Source organism: Tamandua tetradactyla, chromosome 16 (genome assembly GCF_023851605.1).
Source record: "Tamandua tetradactyla isolate mTamTet1 chromosome 16, mTamTet1.pri, whole genome shotgun sequence".
Classification (NCBI taxonomy): domain Eukaryota; kingdom Metazoa; phylum Chordata; class Mammalia; order Pilosa; family Myrmecophagidae; genus Tamandua; species Tamandua tetradactyla.
In genome coordinates this window covers 6,816,477-6,833,412 of record NC_135342.1, presented here as the reverse complement: position 1 = coordinate 6,833,412, position 16,936 = coordinate 6,816,477, and the positions used below count along the sequence as shown (strand labels likewise).

General features: G+C 38.7%; 1 pseudogene; it reads right to left on the bottom strand.

Moving 5' to 3' along the window:
* Positions 1–2,349: 2,349 nt before the first annotated feature.
* On the bottom strand, positions 2,350–3,290 carry LOC143660137 (vomeronasal type-1 receptor 4-like; annotated as a pseudogene).
* Positions 3,291–16,936: the final 13,646 nt, after the last annotated feature.

The window sequence follows — 16,936 nt, the reverse complement described above, 5'->3', positions numbered from 1 at the left end:
TTGAAAGAGAGTCAGGGACAGAAGCTGATATAAGAGAAGAAAGAAAGGAAGAAAGAAAGGAAGAAAGAAAGAAAAAGAAAGAAAGAAAGAAAGAAAGAAAGAAAGAAAGAAAGAAAGAAAGAAAGAAAGAAAGAAAGAAAGAAAGAAAGAAAGAAAGAAAAAGAAAGAAAGGAGGGAGGGAGGGAGGGAGGGAGGGAGGAAAGAAAGAAAAGAGGAAAGAAAGAAAGGAGGAAAGAATGGAGGAAAGAAAGAAAGGAGGAAAGAAAGAAAGAAAAGAACCTGAGGCACCCATGAAGAAATTTCTCCCAATAGAGTGTAAATTTCCCTGTAAAAAGTAGAATAATCCATTCTCTAAACAAAAAGACCCATAGCAAACTTTTGAGAAGTCATCTAACCTTTGTTGTGTTGTCTGTGGGGTTGCTAAGGACTGAAATAGTCAGGAAGTGATAGAATTCCCAACAGACATCAGAGAAAATTCAGCTCCAAGGGTGAGGTGGGGTTAATCTGGGTAAGGCAACACAAACAAATGAAAAATAAAAGCAAGCTATGATATTATCAGAACAAATTGAATTTGTTAACTCTTTAGGAAAAATTAAATCTTACCCATAATACAATAAATCAGTTATGAATAGTTTGCTGTTCAAAAGTTTAAAGATAAAGATTATGTTTTTAGAATGAAACAAAGAACAACTCTATGGCCTTAAAATAGGAATAGAATTTTAAACAAAAGAAAATGTAATGGACAGAATCACAAATTAGATTATATTAAAATTAAAATCTTCTCAGGAAAACACAATGAGATAGACAGTGAAAGAGAGGCGGGTTAGTGGAAGAGAAGAGGGAGAATGGACACTAAGAGAGTATTCCTATATAGCATATAAAATGATGTTTTGCGGATCATCTAAGGAAAACACAGAGAACAAAATAGGAAAAAATATGGACAAAATGAACTAACAGAACTGAAAAAAAGAAAGGTTTTACCCAATATCTAATAAACATATGAGAAGTTCTCAATCTCTGTACTAAACAAGGGACTGCAAATAAAGCCACTAGTCACTACCATCCAACATCTATCAGATATGAAAATGATAGAATGCTTCAAAAGTTGGCAAAGATATGGATAGAGAAATAAATCCACACACTGCTGGTGGGTGTTAAAATTGGTACACACCTTTTGCAAAACTTTTGGCAGTGTTTCTTAAAGGTGACCTGCAAACATATGATGCAACATTTCCATACCATGTACATACCCAACAGAAATACATACCTGTGTCAGCAAAGCATTTTCTAGAATTTACATGCAGCATAATTCATAACAGCCCCAAACTGAAAAACACTCACATACGCAAAAACCGAATGAAGTACTCTGGTATCTAATCAGGAGCTTCATGCAGAAAGCATTCAGTTTTGTAAATTTCTCTGAGCTGTTCATTTATAACTTGAGCATATACCTGATGTTATATTTTAAAAACATCAGAATTTAAGAAATGCATTGTGTCATGTCAGGTTATGTTTCTTATATTGTCAAAGTAGATCTTAAAGATATTAAATAACTTGATGCTGTGATTAGTTTACAATTGTAGTTGTACTCTATGGGTTAAAAACTGAAAGATACTGTGTCAACTTGCAAAGAAAAAGGTATAATGCAGAATTATTTAAAAAATTAACAGAGATATCAGACAGATCAATTAAGAAAATAGAACAAGGGTCATGAGGAAAAGACAATCAGATGATAAATTCACTTCCTCATATCTACCATATTAACAGTCTAGTTTCTCCTGTTTCAGTAAATGATTATTTGTATTCAATTGGAAATGTTTAAAGACAGTAGCAAAAACATAAAGATTAAAATAAAACAATGAAGAAATATTTCATGAAATTTCAACCAAATGCTTGAGTATTAAGATGACATAAGTTGATAATATATACTGTAAATAAACAGATACATAGAAAAAATCGGGTAAAATAAACCTCAGGATTCATGCCTCCCTTTCATGTGGGAGACCTGGGCTTGATTCTCAGACCATACATCATCCCCCAACAAAAAAAAACAAAAGAAAAGATTAATACATTTCAACTTTGTAATGTGCACTATTTTTACATTTCCTAATACACAATTTTCAAATATCACTGCTTGATCGAAAACAATGTGTACAAATGTATGTGTGTATATATGTATACACAGACACATAAACACACTCATATAGTACAAATTCATACATATGGAAATGTATGTATTGTGTGTGCACACTCCCATTTTCTTGTAGATGCGACAGCTACATAATCATGCTTGCATTTTTGTGAGGGGCAAGAGAACAAGCAACTGAATGACGTGCCAAGAATTACCATTTACATATATCTGATGGAATTAGGGGATTTTTTATTCCTTCTGCAGGACAAGATGAGCCCAGATACGCTGGAGTTACAACCCATGAGAACAAAGGGGCTAACAGCTGGGAAACACATAGTAAATAGTGTATCCATCTTCAGCAGCCACAGAGTGGGATTATCAAAAAGAGCAATAAATATCTGGAAGATGGCAGAGATGGTGTAAGAGAATACAAATGTGCTCACCAGTAAAAGGATGGTTCGAGTAGCTCTGGTCTCAGGGGATGTCCTGGGGGAGAGTTTGGTTCTGTGAATGTGTTGGACCTGCTGTTTGTGTGTGTACAGGATGGAAACTGTGGAGCTGCTGGTAAAAAGCATGAGTCCCAAACATAAAGCGTCAGGAAATGATAACAATGCAGTGAACAGTGAGTCTCAGATTTTTTCATGAACTATAGCAGAGCACGACACTAAAGCTTTTCTCCTTTTAGTCATATCATTTCTCCAATTGGAAGTCACAAACATAGGGAAAATGACATTTCCAAGCATGTAGAGGAGCCAACACAGAGATATGGAGAGGACGACATACTTGGGAGCTTTCACTTTAACCTTTGCCCACCTGGAGTTCCTGGGGCTGATGGTGATGGCCTGGAAGATACTCAAGAGGCAGGTGCTGCCAATGGACATACCCCTGCCCACTCTGTGAAGGTAGGAAAGAAGTTTGCATCTAAAGTCATTGAGGAAATCTTTCAACCCAAATTCTGCCATTGTCCTGGGGACTCCATTAGTGAGAATAAACAAGATGTTGCCTAAAATCAGGTGCTTGATAATCAAATCTGTGAACCTTATCCTGCACCCAGTGATGTAAAGGAAGAGATAATGATAAAGAAGTCGGAAATTTCCCAGGACTCCAACTAAAATCTGGGATATGAAGACCAACCTGATGCCAAATCACTGGAGGACATTCTGCCAGTTCCCAGGCACTGATATTTGTCTTAAGAGCCAGAAGATTCTGCACAGGGACAGGAGATGTGGGCTACATGTCAAATGAAATCAATCTTCTTCATTTACCATTAGTGCCCCCTAAGAAATGTTTGCATTATGTTTGTCCTTTATTAAGAGCTTTCATATAGTTGGACGTGTAGCATTTAAAGTGTGTGTTTTAATGAATGAATCACTGCTGTGAAGACTGTACATGTGATAACTTCTTCATTCTTCACATTCTATGAGATGGGCACTTGTATGGCTTTTATTATGAGGACAAGGAGAACTTAGGCACAGGGAGATTTGTCTACATTCACATGCTGGTTAGGGGCAGACTGAGACCTGAACTGGGTGTGCAGTTAACCAGTTAACGTGATATCACACTTTACCTTTTTTGTGGTAGCAAAATCTGTTCATGTAAAAATGTAATCCAGAGGCCAGTAATATTTACAATAAAGCTTTTGAAGTCCTAATAAATAGAATAAGATGACTGGTTGCAGAATAATACTAAACAAACTGGTTTCATGAACAATTTGGATTTAATGAAGGCAAGACTGGGTCAATATTAGGATGGCAACTGAAATATTCATATGCTTTTATACAAGGAACAAAGATATGACAGCACTACCCTAGGAATCATTAAATAATCTCATATTATGCCCTAAACTACAGGGCCTGACATTCTAATATGTTAAAATCAGCGCAGGCTAGAAACCAAATCATTACTCTTTGCAGTTCATATACTTATGTATTAATTAACACGACTTAAAACTACTTGCAATGAGATGAGAATATTATTAAAAGTATAAGACACTTATGGAAAATGGCATCTACATGGCATGGAAAGTTGTGCATGTTAAAAATTTAAATGGTACATTTTGGGGTTGATATTAGAATATTCTAAGTCAGTGAAAAGATCACAAGATACATTTGAACATGATAGCAGCTGTCTGAATCTCATAATTATAAAATTGTATTTTCCTTAAATGCTGCTTCCCTAATTCAAGAGGGAAACAGTCTCACTGTGAACACAAGACCATTGACATTTTCAGTAGAGGCTCAATTACTGCCTTCAAAAAGCACTTCATAGCCTCAGAGTTAGAGAAAACATTTCCATCTCAGCAGTCGCCATTCACATAAACTGTTTCTACACATATCAAATGATACTTGTAGATTCACTTGACATGTTACTATAAGCATGAATTTGCTATATACACCTTTCTAGTAATCCCCCACATTTTGTCTCTGATTCCTGTAAGGTTGGCAGAACAATATAATCATTTCAGAAGCATCACCTTTAGGCACCTATAAAATCAAGTTCTCTTACCACTTTCATTACACACCAAGGATCACTGTTATTGAGGATGACACCACATCCCACTAGGAATCTTCAGGGATTGGTGTCAGGTCTGGGATGCCCATCTCTGTAAACCAGCTCAGCCCAGGCCTGAGGAATGATTCCTGCCTCCAAAGTGACCCCAGAAGATTTCCTTTCTTTTCCAATATGATCACTTACAAAGACACCTCACGTTCCTCCTTTCTTTACAGAATCTCGTTAGACTGATATGAAAAATACTCACCCTACTCCTTTCCTCTGCTAGGACAGGGGGCTCAATGTGACAGCCATGAGATCCAGGCAAGTGTGAGTGGAGCAGCCTGACCTTGAGATAAGGGCTTGTGGCTCTGTGACCTCACCTCCCCACAGCACTGCAACTATCATGTCACCTGTGGCAGCAATGAGACTGCAGGCTTGGGGTGCTGAGACTATTTCCAAAGAACCTTTCCCTAGGTGCTAACTACCGTAAAATAATTATCAGCTTCTAGCTAATATCTCCAAAGAGAATTTGGAGGGTTGGGAGAGGCTCTTTCTTTCCTAAGAGACTTGGAGACAGACAGGGACTCACGTGGATGGAACAAGTAATGCTGAGGACTGGATGAGAGGGACTGGCAGCAAGGTAGGTGTATCCTACTGGAGGCTCTGTTTCCCTGAGAAGTCCTTCCAAACAATGAAGAGCTCTTTTCAAATTTTTATTCTATTCAGGTTCATCATCATTTAGATTATGACCAGAGTAATGAAATTAGTAACATTGCTTCAGAAGTTTATGTAAAGTGATACAAGTTAAAAGAATGGTATGATGTCAGTACTTTACATTAGAAATCATGGAATTTACGTGAGCAGCTCAATGGCAATTAATTCTGGTTTGTCCACACAATTTTGTTGGAAAATGTACTTTCCCACTATTCGCTCCTCCAGCAGTGATCAGAAGTCTACACAAAACAATAACAACAAAAGTTAGATGTTTATGAATGCTACAAAATAAAAACATGCAAGTCAGATGTTTTAAAAGGCAGATTCTACCATTTCTCAACTATCACTTAAGCCAATGCTACTTACTCACTTTACGGGCACTGAATGGTTGCCTCAGTCCTCTACTCACACTCACATATTTGCTTTATCGGCAATAATGCCAATTATTTGCCTCTGTAAATAATTAAGAAACTTAAAATCTGAGTCCAAATTAGTCTTTTGGTTTTTCCTACAAAAGTGCAAAATTTGATCAATTTCTAGTATCTAATTCCCCCAATGTCCTACTCAGGGATTGCAGCCATTGTTTTGGACAAGCCCTATTTCATATGCAAACACACACAGTTACCAATTTGCACTCTGATGACAATACATGTGTGTATGCACACTCACACAATCATATAATCACACATTTTCAGTGTATTATACATGTACATACTCATATACACTTTCCATAACAATCTCACACTCTCTGACACCCTCACCACACATACACATTTATACACACTCATTATGGCACACACTGATACAAACTCACACAGCTCTACTCACACTGATAAAATCACACTCACATAGTTTGCATGTGCATATATATTTTGACAATGTGTCCAGCTTGTGAAAAATTGTGGTATCTTCTTACATACAGTTGCCTCAACAGGGGACTTCTCTCCCATTTATATTTCTTCCAACTGTGCGAAAACCCAAAATGGCAGTAAGTTCAGTGTCACAATCACAAGCACCACACATGAGATTTTTGTCATGTTTGTTTCTCTTTTTATACCTTCAGTCACCATTGATTATGATCTTCATTTTTATACTCTCCTTCAAGCCTCCCTCTCTGTCTTTTCTTTTCAGCATGAAGAACTCCTTTAAGTATTTCTTGTAGGATTTGATTCTTATTAACAAACTCTCTCAACTTCTGTTTAACTGAATATGTAAATCTTCCCCTCACTTATTAAGGACACTTTTGCTGGATATAGGACCCTTGGATGGCACTTTTTCTCTTTCAGGACCATAGATATGTAATACCGCTGTCTTTTTGCCTCCATGGTCTCTGATGAGAAGTTGGCCCTTACTTTTATTGTGGTTCCCTTATAAGTGACAAGTAGCTTTTCTCTGGCTGTATTCAGAATTCTCCCTTTATCTTTTGCAGTTCCAATCTTGTTAGTACATGTTTCAGAGTTGGTCTATTAGAGTTTATTCCTTTTGCAGTATGCTGCACTTCCTGAACTTGAATCCTTATGTCTTTCATAAGAGTTAGGAAATTTTCAGCCATTATCTCTATGATTATTCTTTCTGCCCCTTCTCCCTTCTGTTCTCCTTCTGAGACACTCATGGTCTGTATGTTTTTGTGCTTCCTGTTGTGATTTGATCCCTCAGAATGTTTCCATTCTTTTCTCTATCTGCTGTTTTGCCTGTTCATATTTGGATTTCTTATCTTCTGGGGTGATGATCTATTTTATGCCTCTTCACATCTGCTGTTGTATGCCTCTAGTGCATTTTTAATCTCCTCTATTGTGAGTTTCATTCCCATAAGATCTGATATTTTTCTTTGCATGCTTTCATATTCTTCTTTATGCTCACTCAGTGTCTTCCTAACATATTTTATCTCTCTAGCCATATTGCACTTCATCTCCTTGAATTGGTGTAGGAGATTTGATGGAAAATCTTTGATTAATTGTTCCAAATTCTGTATCTCCTCCAGCTTTTTAATTTGTTCCTGTGGCTGGGCCATATATTCTTGTTTCTTAGTATGTCTTGGAATTTTTTTGCTGGTCTAGGCATCTGATTATCTTGATGAGATTTTTCTGAAGTTTGAGTTTCTTCTCTTATTTAAGATTTTGTGGTTGCTTGTATTCATGGTAAAGCTATAACTTTCCACTTGCTTTGTCCATATTACCCAGCCAAAATCAGGGCCAGGGTCCCATGCAGGGAGTGCAAACCAGTTCCAAAGAATGGTGGGAAGAGAATCAGAAAAGTCTCTTACCAAGACTGCACTTTCCCAGCCTGCCCAGCATATGGAGGTCTTCAGCATTTTATTCCCCACAGCCCTACAAATTATTTTTGATATGCCCCCTCTGATATGAGTAGGGGGAAACAACTGGTCTAGGGTGCCTATTCAGAAAAGGCCAAGGTTGCAGGACCTGTCCAGAAAGGGCCAAGGCTGCAGAGGTTCAATTTTGCAGGCCAACAGTTTTATCAAAACTGTACCATGTGACCTTCACTGAAGGAGAAAGGGCTTCCCTGACTCTGCTTGTTGGAATCAGGCAGCAGGGCAAGAACTGGGCTGACCACATACTGCTGGCCTCCAGTGTGGGGGGATAGGCAAGGGCCACTGCCACTGACTGAATCACTCTCTGCAGTTTCTCCATTTCTTCATCCAACTCTACTGGTATCTAGCATGGTCCTCTCCTGCCTCCTGAGTCCCATAGCAGATCCTTGAGACAGTATTTGTCTGTTTTCTAGGTGATTTTGGTGGAGGTGTGCATTCTGGTACTCCTTTTTCCACCATCTTATGAAAATTTTTATATTTTATTAATATGTTATGTTTTTTATATATTTTATTTTACATGTTTTCAATTGTAGGTAGATACGGAAACTCTCTAGCATTTGGCACAAACTGTGGAACATGTTCGTATCAAAATTCCATTTGATTTACAAATCTCCGTTTGGTATATTGGAAAGGCTAGAAGGAAGAACCTGAATCTGGTGAACTTTGTTCCAGTAAGCTTGATTCTTGAAGATGATTGTATAATGACATGGCTTCTACAATGTGACTGTGAAAACCTTGTCTCTGATGCTCTTTTTATCCAGGGTATGGACAAATGAGTAAAAATGTGAGGATGAAAAATAAGTAATAGGGGTGTGAAGGTTAAAAAATAATTGGGTAGATTGAAATACTGATCGTCAATGGGAGGGAAGGTAAGAGGTATAGGATATATGAGTTTTACCATTTTCATTTCTTTTCTAGAGTGATGCAAATGTTTTAAGAAATGATCATGGTAATAAATATACAACTATGTGATGATATTGTGAGACATTGCACAGTATCAATGGACTGTATGTGTGTGAATATTTCTCAATAAAAATGTTTTTTAAAAATTCAATTAGGGGTGGGGGATGGTGGCACAGCAGCAGAGTTCTCACCTGCCATGTTGGAGACCTGGGTTCAATCTCTGGTGCCTGCACATGCCAAAAAAACCCAAAAAACTCAATTGGAATTTTCATTTCCCTTCAATGCTCTTGATCTTTATTGCTATAAATGTAATGAAGTATATTAATGCATTTTAAAGTATTGAAATATACTTGAATTCCATATATAATCTGACCTTGATTATCACATTATTTTATATTACTGTTCAGTTTGTGAGCCATGTTTTAGACATCATATAAAGAAGTCTCCAACTGAACGGTGTTTGAGATCTTTCAGCAGTACTGGATTCAGTATGTAATCTTCAGATAGTTTTATCATCAATACTTTATTTGATTTATAAAAGTCATTTGGAAATGTTACTTTTTCTATACTTTTGAATTAGATAAGTAGCAATGTTTTATTTGATACTTAAAAGAATGGCAGAAACTACCCGGTAAACAAGTGATCTTGCTGCTTTTCATTTTGAGTGGCATGATGGTATTACATAAAACATTATTACTTCCTGTTCCTTCATTGACTTTGTTCTGTTTAGACCTCGTATCTCTACTGAATTCTAAATTGGTAAAGTATATTTTTTTCCTAGAGAATGGCCACTTTCCTTAGGTTTCTTAGTTATCTTGGATTAAGTTGATTAAACGAAGCAACTATTTACTCATGCTAGCTATTGATACCATATTCTCTCTTTCACATTAATCAAATTGAATATTCTCTTCAGTTACATTATGTGATCCATTTATTTGGCCATAAATTAAATGGTGGTTGTTCTCTGTGGACTGAGGAGTAACGAACGATTCGGTGGTCAATATAAGAACGTTACAGAAAGCATGGAATATAAGGAGATACATGTACATCTATGCAGATAATTCATTGCTCAGAATTCAGTACTTCTTGATTACTTAGGTGAGAACTTGTCATTTAAGATGACAAAAAATTGTCCTTAGAGATACTCGGTAGAAACTTTTAATCGTTTCTGAGTATTGAAAACTGCAAAGAAAGTTTTCAGAACTATTCATGGCTTTCCCAAATGTGGGCTGCCATTGCCACTACATGGGAAATGATAGTTCCGCGTGGAGATGAAGTCACCAAATCACTGACCTATATCTCACCATCTGGTTGCCTCTTCCTCACACTAGGTGGGCTGTAGTGACTGTCACACTGAACCCACCATCCTGGCAGCAGATAGACTCAACTAAGTATGTTGTATTACTGGTTAAGAGGCAGAGTCTGTAAGGGAAGGAGACCTAACAGGACATTGGGCAGGTACTCACATGCGAAAAAGTGATTCTCCTGCTGTAGAAACTGGCTCAGTGTCAAAGCCACAAGAGAGTTAGGAATAACTCCAGAGAAATATGCTGAGTTTGTGGCAAAGATACTTGAAGTTTCCAACCTACACAACAGCCCTTGACTGCTAATGCAATGAGATGAAACCCTCACTGACAGTGCTTCTTGGTATGGAATCAAAATCTGAATTTTAAGGTGCTTAAGGATTGTAATTTAGTTATTAATTGATTTAGATTAATTGATCTAAACACAGACAATAATTCTGAAGGCAATAATGATTTATGTAAAACCACTGTGCTGGTGATAATGTCTAAAAAGAACAAATGTGATGATCTCTGCAGAAACAGTGTCTAGCAGCAATGGCTAAAATATTTGGCAACATGGGTGTGGTAGTTAGGTTCAGGTATCACCTTGGTCAGTGCTGGTGCCTAGTTCTGTTGCTGTGAATTTGAAACATTAGCTTGTGAATCTCATCTATGGCTGATTCCATCTGCAGTTTCTAAGGGGAGTACCTTCGTCAATGAGAGATGTTTCATTTAATTCATGAAAAGCTTAAAAGAGAAAGCTCAAGGCAGCAGAGCCCAAGCAGCTCAGCATATCTCATCTCAGCACTTGCAGCTGAGCTGAGACCATTGTAGAGGAAGAAAGGAATCACCCCGGTGAAAGATGTTGGAACCCAGAACCCTGGAGAGAAGGCCAATAGAGATTGCCTTATGCCTCCCCATGTAAGAGAGAACCTCAAATGAAAGTTAGCTCCCTTTCCTCTGAATAATGATACATTTTTTACTAAATAAACCCCCTTTTATTAAAAGTCAATCCATCTCTGATGTGTTGCAATCTGGAAGATTTGGCAGACTATAACAAGGAGTTAGAAGTGCTTCATGCAGATAGTATGGGTTCATACTGAAAATATCTTTAGTCTGATGATCATGGTGAGACTCTTTTCCCCCCTGAAATTAGGGAAGGAGATCTTAAGGAAAAGTTCACTTAATAATTGAGGGTTTCAGACAACAGAAAAAAATTAAGGACTTCAGATTTTAAACTCAATTGTGTCTTGTGACATTTTCTCTAAAACAAACACTTTCCAATGTTATTTGTAGACCCACTATTAATTTCTCTTTCTTTTCACTTAATTCCATGCAAAATGTCCATGCCATCTATGATGCTCAGGTTCATGTGTCAACTTTACCAGGTGGTGGTGCCAGGTTGCCTGGTCAGATGAACGCTGGACTCTGTTACTGTGAGGCTATTTCATGGATTTAAATCCTGACCATGTTGGGTGCATCCACAGCTGATTGCAATTGCCATCAGCTAAGAGAGTGTTGTCTGCAATGAGTAACGCTTAATCTAAACCAGAAGGCTTTTAAGGAGGATTCAGAGGAGATAATCACTCTTCCTGCTTCAGCCAGCCAGCCTCTCCTGGGAGTTCATTAAGAACCTTCATTGGAGCTGCCAACTTGCCGCCTACCCTGCAGATCTTGGACTCTTACATCCCCATGGTTGCATCAGGCACTTTTATAAATTTTGTATTTACAGATATCTCCTGCTGATTCTGTTTCTCTAGAGAACCCTAACTAATACAGCTTGGTGCAAGGAGTTGGGTGATTCTTAAGAAACAGAATCTTAAAAATGGGTTTTTACATGTATAATTTTCCACAAGGGTTCCATGCACTAGTATAACTTTCTGGAAACCTACAACCTCCAGATGGGTCCCTGGACCAGACAAGTCCTGAAATCTAGGGGACCTAGCCTCTCCAGAACATCATAGCTGCATCCCCCTATGCCATACTATTAAAAGACACTTCCAACATGAAAATATTATGATATTTTCACCCCTGAAGAAAGGGATAGTAAAATCAAAAGTGATGGTGAAGTTACACAGAGAAGATAAGATTTAGCAAATGACTATGATTGCTGAGTCATTAAATTGATATCTCTTTTAGCCCCCAGTATCTTATGGCAGCTAGAAGTAAAACTTAAAATTGTGGAATTGTCATCCATGTCAAACTCTAAAATATGTTGTACAACTAATTGTGGTGCTGTGCGTCAAAATTTATTGGTTCTTTTATATACGTTCTTTTTCACAAAAGAAAAAAAAGTCGACTGTGATGATCATAAAAAATTTTAACCAGTTTTTACAACTGTTTTCTACTTTGACTACACTCAACGACAATAAAGACACTATTTCCCATAATCAATATGGCACTGCCTGCCCATGGGGTGAGCTGGCAAAAGAGAGAGTGAAAATATCACTATTTGACTCTGCTAATTGTATGTTTATGTGAAGCCAGGCTCTGGGTGATAATATGTTTGACAATTTTGTGAAGTTTTGTCAAATTAAGGGGAATAGAAATGTTGTCTGGTTGTTGCTAGATAGGCTGGATACATTGATGAGGGAATGGGATGAGCTGAAGGCTGGAAATAGAAGCTTCGTGCCATATGACACATATAATAGTATCTGAATGCCCTAAAAAAATTTTATTTCCTGTAACCAAAGACTTGAGAATTCTGAATATAAGACTAAGAGTCTCCTTGTTAGAGTAGCAACATAAACTGAAATCTCAACCTCGTATGGTGTCTGCTATTAAAGTGAGGGCATTGATTGGAAAGGAGTGAAACCCTGAAAAATGGGATTGGGATATATGTATTGATAATGATGCCTGTAGAGACATTGAAACCATAGATTGTGCTGAGTCTTCTCTAGATAACCCCGTAATAGTCACCCCTGAGAACAAAGATACCCTACTTTCAACCTGCCGTGAGATATTGACCACCCAAACTGCAACTGAAGGGATTCACCCTTCAGTGCCTGTGAAGCTTGAAATTACTCCCCACGGGGAAACTCCCCTTGCTCCTCTGCCTGCAGTTATTAATCCCATTTCACCTGATGAAACTGCAAACGAATGCCCTGAAGTAATTGACTTGGAATTTACTACTAATTCTTTTCATGACCCACCATCACCACCCCTATTTACTCCCATACCTATAACTAGATGAATCTCCAAACAAGGCCCAAAAGGCAAGGTAAAAAGTATCACCCATGAGGAGGTACACTATATTCCAAAAAAACTGCATGAGTTTTCTGATTTATATAGACAGAAATCAGAGGTGTCTGTATGGGAATGGATTTTAAGGGTGTGGGATAATGGTGGGAGGAATGTAAAGCTGGATCTTGCCGAATTTATTGATATGGGCCCACTAAGCAGAGATTCTGCATTCAGTGTTACAGCTTGAGGGGTTAGAAAAGGTATTCAGTTTGTTTGGATGGTTGGTTGAAGCATGGATCAAAAGGTGGCCAACACGACCTGAGGCTGGAATACCAGAACTATCCTGTAATGATGTAGATGAAGGGATCCAAAGGCTTAAAGCAATTTGAAAGTTAGAGTGCATTTTTCATAGAAAGCCTGCTCATACACCCCAGGAATTTCCAGAGACTGCACCTTTTACCAGAACTGTGAGAATTAAATGTCTGAGACTACCTCCATCATCCCTGAAGAGCTCTGCAGTCCCCCTACTCTGTAGGTCAAATATTACTGTGGGAACTGCTGTCACTGAGCTGGAATCCTTAAACATGATGGAGATGATCAGATCCTGAGTTGGCAGAACCAACCCGGCAGCACTTAATTGACAAAGACAAGGTGAGCATGGCTATCATAATTGACAGTAGACTCAAAGTGGAGTCAAACTAATCTGACTCTCAGAGATTTGTGATGTTGGCTAATAGATCCTGTGGTACCTTAGAGGTACAATAAATGGGCTGTATACTAAATTCTTACTTGAACTGTAGAAGCAAAAGATTGCTAGGTCAAGTGAACAGAAGTCTAACTTGAATTACAAAAATAGAGTCACAGCCCCTTAATCAATTTGCAGACTTGAGACAGTTTACAGACCCAGAGCCCCTTGAATGAGAGGAAGACCAGGTCCTTCTGGGGGAAGACCCTGTTACACTGCCACAAATTTATACTATTTCCCTCAAGCCTTCTCGAAAGAGATCTATGGACTTTTAACAGGATAACTGTGCTTAGGGGAAAAGGAAATAATCAGATATTAGGGGACGTAAGACACTAGTTCAGAAGTGACATTAATTCAGAGAACCCAAAACATCACTCTGGTCCACCAGTCAGAAAGGAGACTTATGGAGGTCAGGTGATTGAGAGTGTTTTAGTTCATATCAGAGTGGATCCAGTAGGGACCCACTGGACCCACTGTATTCAATGCTGGATAACTACAGAACAAACATTCTGTAGTTATTTCTCCAGTTCCAGAGTGCAAAACTGGAATAGACATACTGAGAAACGGGCAGAATCCTCACGTTGGCTATCAGACTCATGGCATGAGGGCTATTATGGTAGGAAAGGCCAAGTGAAAGCCACTAGAACTGCCTCTACTTAGTAAAGTAGTAAATCGGAAGCAAACCCAGATTCCTGGAGGGATTTCAGAGATTACTGCCACCCTTAAGGACTTGAAGGATGCAGAGGTGGTGAGCCCCACCATTCCCATTTAAGTATTCTATACAGTCTGTGCAGAAAACAGATGGGTCTTGGAACATGGCAGTGAATTATCATTAACTCAACCAGGTGGTGACTCCAACTGCAGCTGATGTTCTGGATGTGGTAACGTTATTTGACCAAATCAACACATCCCCCTTTTCCCAGTATGCAGCTATAGATCTAGAAAATGCTTTTTTCTGAAAAGCTCTTATTCACAACCACCAGAAACAGTTTGCTTTCGGTTGGCATGGTCAGCAATATACTTTCAGAGTCCTACCTCAAGGATATATCAACTCTCCAACCCTATCTCATATTCTTGTCTGCAGGGATCTTGATTATTTCTCCCTCCCACAAGACATCACACTGGTCCATTATATTGATGATTTTATGATGATTGGACCTAATGAGTGAGAAGTAGCAATAACTCTACACTTATTGGTATGGCATTTGTATTTCAATGGATGGGAGATAAAACCAACAAAAATGCAAGGGCCTTCCACCTCAGTGAGATTTCTAGGTGTTCAGTTATATGGGGCTTGTCGAGATATCTCCTCTAAGATGAAGAATAAGTTGCTGCATCTGGACACTCCTATGACCAAAAAAGAGGCACAACACCTAGTTGATCTTTTTGAATTTGGGTGACAACATATTATTCATGGGTTTGTTAATCTGGCCTATTTATCAAATGGCTAGAAAAGTAGCTACTGTTTAGTGGGACCCAGAAGAAGATGAGGCTTTGCAACAGGTCTGGGCTACTGTTCAAGATGCTCTTCCACTTGGACCATATGATCCAGTAGATCCGATGGTGCTGGTCGTGTCAGTGGCAAATAGAGATGCTGCCTGGAGCCTTTGGCAGGCCGCTATAGGAGGATCACAATGCAGACCCTTAGAATTGTGGAGCAAGTGTAATGCTGCAGGTAATTACCCTCCTGAGAAGCAGCTTTTAGCCTGCTATTGGGCCTTAGTACAGACTGAATGTTTAACTATGGGCCACCAAGTTATATTGAAACCTGAGTTTCCTATCATGAGCTGGGTGTTGTCTGACCTACCAGGCCATAAAGTTGGGTGTGAGCAGCAGCATTCCATCATAAAATGGAGAAGTGCCAGAGCAAGTCCTGAAGGCACAAATAAGTTACATAGGGAAGAGACCTAAATGCCAATGATCTGCACTCTTGCCACAACAGTTCTTAATCACAGACCAGAGCTATGGCCTCTTGACCAGTTCCTTTCAGTGAGTTGACTGAGAAAGAGAATACTTAGGCCTAGTTTATGGATGGTTCAGCAAATGAAGTGCGTGAATGGGTACATGTCAATGGAATTCTCTGATCTTACCATGTTCTCATCATTCACAGTCAGCTGGATTAATAGAACAATGGAATGGCCTTTTGAAAACTCAATTGCAGTGCCACCTAGGTGGCAATACCTTGCAGGGCTGTGGTGATGTTCTCCAGGACACTGTGTATGCTCTGAATCAGTATCCACTCTACTGTGCTGTTTCTCCCATGTCCAGGATACAAGAGTCCAGGAATTCAGGGGTGAAAATAGGAGTGGCACCACACACTATTACCCGTAGTGGCCCACTAGTAAAATTTTGGCTTCCTGTTCCTGCAACTTTGAGCTCTGCTGGCCTACACATTTTAGTTCTAGAAGGGGAAGTGCTTCCAACAGGAGCAAAAAATAAACAATGATTCCATTGAACTGAAATCTAAGACTGTCACCTAGTGACTTTGGGTTGCTCATGCCCCTGGATTAACAAGCCAAGAAGGGGATTACTTTTCTGACTAGAGTGATTGACCCTGGCTATTGGGAGGAAATTAGACTGCAACTACACAATGGAGGTAAAGAAGAGTTTTCCTGGAATACAGGAGATCCCTTAGGGCATCTCTCAGTACTCCCATGCCCTGTGATTAAAATAAAAGGAAAACAGCACCAACCTAGTCCAGGCAGGACTACCAATGTCTCTGAAACTTCCAAAATGAAGGTTTGGGTCACGACACCAGGCAAAGAACTAAGGCCAGCTTAGGTGCTTGCTGAAGGTAAAGAGAACATAGAATGTGTAGTGGAAGAAGATAGTGATAAATATGAACTATGACCATGTGATCAGTTACAGAAACAAGGACTGTAATGGTATGACTATTTCTTCCTTGCTTTTTAATTAGTATCTATGTATTTATACATGAAACAAATATCTTCATTTTCCTCTTTATTGTATCCTCTTTATCATATACCATAAACTGTTTTACTCATGTTACAGTGTTTCCATTGTAAGATATCAAGTTTAAGAGCAAACATTACCCAAGGACTTGCCCCTATTCTGGGGAGATTTACTGTGTTTCCAATTGTACACAGGACAGTTGAGTGTTGTTAGGTGAGGGAAAAAAAATCTGTTATTTTTTT